Source organism: Centruroides sculpturatus, unplaced genomic scaffold, assembly GCF_000671375.1.
Source record: "Centruroides sculpturatus isolate CEXI.00-Female unplaced genomic scaffold, Cexi_2.0 scaffold1032, whole genome shotgun sequence".
NCBI classification, from domain to species: Eukaryota; Metazoa; Arthropoda; class Arachnida; order Scorpiones; family Buthidae; genus Centruroides; species Centruroides sculpturatus.
In genome coordinates this window covers 269,557-274,819 of record NW_019385270.1, presented here as the reverse complement: position 1 = coordinate 274,819, position 5,263 = coordinate 269,557, and positions in this window count along the sequence as shown.

The following is a 5,263-nucleotide window of genomic DNA, read 5'->3' as shown; positions in this document are numbered from 1 at the left end:
AGTATTAGGTACGATAAATCAACGAACAACATGGATTCGTTTACAAAAATCATTGTGAAGCAGGGGTAAGATAATTTATTCTAGAATAAAATTTATAGTATATTAAGGATAAGCATTTTAAAAATATTGTTAATTATTTGGCAAACTTATGAATTGTCACCAATATAAATTCTTGTAAGAAAGACTATCTTTACAGCCTGAATTTATTAATTATTAATGTAATAAAATATCACAGACATTAACTGTTGTTCTGTCTCTCAAAATATACCTTTTAACTGTATTATTTCACACGGTTATGACTAAAATAAACTAGAATACTTTAATACAAATCTTTATAATTGAAAATTTGAATAATGATGTTTATGAAACGGGCGGTCATAAAGCGAATCTATTATAATTGTGTAGTAAATACGTTTAAAAGAATCCAGCAACGAGTTGCGTAACTTTTCAGTCAATATTTGGTGGCGCCATCTGTTATGATATTTTGTTTAAAATTGTTTTATATTTTTAACTACTGTAATATATATAAGTTATATATATATAAACTCATATACGTACCCTCAACCTTCCTGAAGCCATTGAGGCTGTATATGTATGTATGTATGTATATATATATATATCCGAGACTCGTTTTAATTAATCCAATCAAATTCTGTCTACTATTTTGATCTCACTATCGTTTTAATATTGATTTAAACAGTTTATATTGTTTAACATTAAAATAATGCAATGATTTAAATCAAAATTTTCTTAATGCATTTAGTATTACTTCCACAGACAGATCTTAAAAAAGGGTTTTCAGAAGATTGGATGATAATTATATATAAATGTACTTTTTAAAGACGTATTTAAAGATATAAACGTTAATAATTTATTTAAAATAAAGTGTAATGAGTGTAAAATATAAAATAAACATTGTACAGTTTTCATTCCACACACTTAAGAAGCGTTAAAAAGAAGCATAACTTTGAATTTAAGCATGCCTACAGCACAGAACACTTCTTTACATTAGCATTTTTTAAATTTTATTTTATACATTAACATTATTTTCATTAACAATTCTTTAAGTTTGAATATGCATGAGCTTAAAACAATTTTGTTAATATATTAAAATTAATTTCAGATATTTTCATCATTTCCATTATACAGGATGGTAACAAGTATCTCCTCATTCAATTATTCAAAAAGTAGACGTCTTGTCTATTTCATGCACTAAACAATGGTGAGAATTTCTGCATCATCCAGCTCTTCAATCAAAAGGGGCTGTTGTAATTTCTATCTCGAATGAAAATTCTACACACAAAAACGTGAGTACTATTGCCTTTTAGTGCATTCAGAAATATCAAGTGGAACAGGTTGTCAAATGTAATATGTAAATTCTCCCCTTGCGGTGACGTCCCCCTGCAGTGTCTTGTAGATATTTCAGAGGACATGGTTGATTGTGCAGTTTATTTAGGTTAGAATTTCATGCAAAGGGCCCAGAGGACATCCCTTTTTCTTTTGTGATTTCATTAAAGGTCTAGTGTTCAGTCCACCCTTGCCTGAAACCTCTCTGACCTCAAAACTCGAATCTGTTTACTGTTGTCTCCAAAATTGCAACAAATTGAATTCGGGATCCTGTTGCATAAAACGCTTGTAATTGTTACAAGCTTTACAAGTTACAAATTATAAGCTACAAGTATTTATAAGTCTTGTATCTTGTAATCTTTATGTAACAGGGTCCTGATGGGATGTCTGGTGTCGCTGACGCCCACAAAACTGACTCTTCGAGATAAAATTCGATGTGTCTTGCTATAAATTAACACCCTGATCGATTCTGCAGTTCTTCTGATGAGTATTTACTAAAATGATATCAACACAATATAAAATTTATTCTGTTTTAAAATATTTAATAAAAAAGGATAATTTACATTCGAAAATAGTTGTAAATACTGTACTCCTTTCAGTAATTGGCTCTTTCATCATTGATTTTTCGACATTCACTTCTATTTCTAAATAATTTTATAGAAAAATTAGTTTTATAAATTACTTAATATAAATAGTGTTAATTAAAACGAAATTATACAACTGTAATTGCTATAAACAGTAGTTTTAAAAAGCCATCCACAATACTTAACAGTAGAAATTTGAATAAAAACAACATGAATGCACTTTTATCCTAAACTGACAGGCATTTTACACTTTTATCTAAGCTAACAGGCTTCTTATAATTTTATTCTACGCTGACAGACTTCTTAGAACGTTAAGAAGAATGCATCTAAATCAGTGTCTCAAACGTTTTCGTGTTAAGGTTCATTTAATTACAGAAATTTAATAATGTTAAAGTGCAATAATATGTAAGTGCATAAGGTAGAAGCATCAAATCAACTAAAATACACTTGGTGGCCCCTTATATTTGGGAACTCCTAGACTATTACTCGCCATTGATTGCATTGTAGTATAACATTCTTTATTATATTCTTTATTGATAACTGAAGTTAAATTAGTTTAGATTCAGTACACGAAAGTGTCTTTATGTGTTCTTATTAAAATTTCCAGTTAACATTAACAATGCATTTTTAGTAATAATAGTTTAATTTGTATCGTTGAATCAAAATAAGAATTTGATGTAAAGATTTGCATTTTATTTTAAAAAATTTAATTAATTAAACATTCGCAAATAGTAGACAATGCGTACAGAAAAAAAATTTAAGGGCTTATCTCTGTACTTTTCGCATTCCTCACCTTTGTACTCTTCACTTTTAATTTCTAATTCAAACTTCCCTGGTCTAATTTTTTATTTTCCGTTTTGAATCAATCTGATAGGCTAGGGCCTTACATACTCGACAGTATTAGGTACGATAAATCAACGAACAACATGGATTCGTTTACAAAAATCATTGTGAAGCAGGGGTAAGATAATTTATTCTAGAATAAAATTTATAGTATATTAAGGATAAGCATTTTAAAAATATTGTTAATTATTTGGCAAACTTATGAATTGTCACCAATATAAATTCTTGTAAGAAAGACTATCTTTACAGCCTGAATTTATTAATTATTAATGTAATAAAATATCACAGACATTAACTGTTGTTCTGTCTCTCAAAATATACCTTTTAACTGTATTATTTCACACGGTTATGACTAAAATAAACTAGAATACTTTAATACAAATCTTTATAATTGAAAATTTGAATAATGATGTTTATGAAACGGGCGGTCATAAAGCGAATCTATTATAATTGTGTAGTAAATACGTTTAAAAGAATCCAGCAACGAGTTGCGTAACTTTTCAGTCAATATTTGGTGGCGCCATCTGTTATGATATTTTGTTTAAAATTGTTTTATATTTTTAACTACTGTAATATATATAAGTTATATATATATAAACTCATATACGTACCCTCAACCTTCCTGAAGCCATTGAGGCTGTATATGTATGTATGTATGTATATATATATATATCCGAGACTCGTTTTAATTAATCCAATCAAATTCTGTCTACTATTTTGATCTCACTATCGTTTTAATATTGATTTAAACAGTTTATATTGTTTAACATTAAAATAATGCAATGATTTAAATCAAAATTTTCTTAATGCATTTAGTATTACTTCCACAGACAGATCTTAAAAAAGGGTTTTCAGAAGATTGGATGATAATTATATATAAATGTACTTTTTAAAGACGTATTTAAAGATATAAACGTTAATAATTTATTTAAAATAAAGTGTAGTGAGTGTAAAATATAAAATAAACATTGTACAGTTTTCATTCCACACACTTAAGAAGCGTTAAAAAGAAGCATAACTTTGAATTTAAGCATGCCTACAGCACAGAACACTTCTTTACATTAGCATTTTTTAAATTTTATTTTATACATTAACATTATTTTCATTAACAATTCTTTAAGTTTGAATATGCATGAGCTTAAAACAATTTTGTTAATATAATAAAATTAATTTCAGATATTTTCATCATTTCCATTATACAGGATGGTAACAAGTATCTCCTCATTCAATTATTCAAAAAGTAGACGTCTTGTCTATTTCATGCACTAAACAATGGTGAGAATTTCTGCATCATCCAGCTCTTCAATCAAAAGGGGCTGTTGTAATTTCTATCTCGAATGAAAATTCTACACACAAAAACGTGAGTACTATTGCCTTTTAGTGCATTCAGAAATATCAAGTGGAACAGGTTGTCAAATGTAATATGTAAATTCTCCCCTTGCGGTGACGTCCCCCTGCAGTGTCTTGTAGATATTTCAGAGGACATGGTTGATTGTGCAGTTTATTTAGGTTAGAATTTCATGCAAAGGGCCCAGAGGACATCCCTTTTTCTTTTGTGATTTCATTAAAGGTCTAGTGTTCAGTCCACCCTTGCCTGAAACCTCTCTGACCTCAAAACTCGAATCTGTTTACTGTTGTCTCCAAAATTGCAACAAATTGAATTCGGGATCCTGTTGCATAAAACGCTTGTAATTGTTACAAGCTTTACAAGTTACAAATTATAAGCTACAAGTATTTATAAGTCTTGTATCTTGTAATCTTTATGTAACAGGGTCCTGATGGGATGTCTGGTGTCGCTGACGCCCACAAAACTGACTCTTCGAGATAAAATTCGATGTGTCTTGCTATAAATTAACACCCTGATCGATTCTGCAGTTCTTCTGATGAGTATTTACTAAAATGATATCAACACAATATAAAATTTATTCTGTTTTAAAATATTTAATAAAAAAGGATAATTTACATTCGAAAATAGTTGTAAATACTGTACTCCTTTCAGTAATTGGCTCTTTCATCATTGATTTTTCGACATTCACTTCTATTTCTAAATAATTTTATAGAAAAATTAGTTTTATAAATTACTTAATATAAATAGTGTTAATTAAAACGAAATTATACAACTGTAATTGCTATAAACAGTAGTTTTAAAAAGCCATCCACAATACTTAACAGTAGAAATTTGAATAAAAACAACATGAATGCACTTTTATCCTAAACTGACAGGCATTTTACACTTTTATCTAAGCTAACAGGCTTCTTATAATTTTATTCTACGCTGACAGACTTCTTAGAACGTTAAGAATGCATCTAAATCAGTGTCTCAAACGTTTTCGTGTTAAGGTTCATTTAATTACAGAAATTTAATAATGTTAAAGTGCAATAATATGTAAGTGCATAAGGTAGAAGCATCAAATCAACTAAAATACACTTGGTGGCCCCTTATATTTGGGAACTCCTAGACTATTACTCGCCATTGATTGCATTGTAGT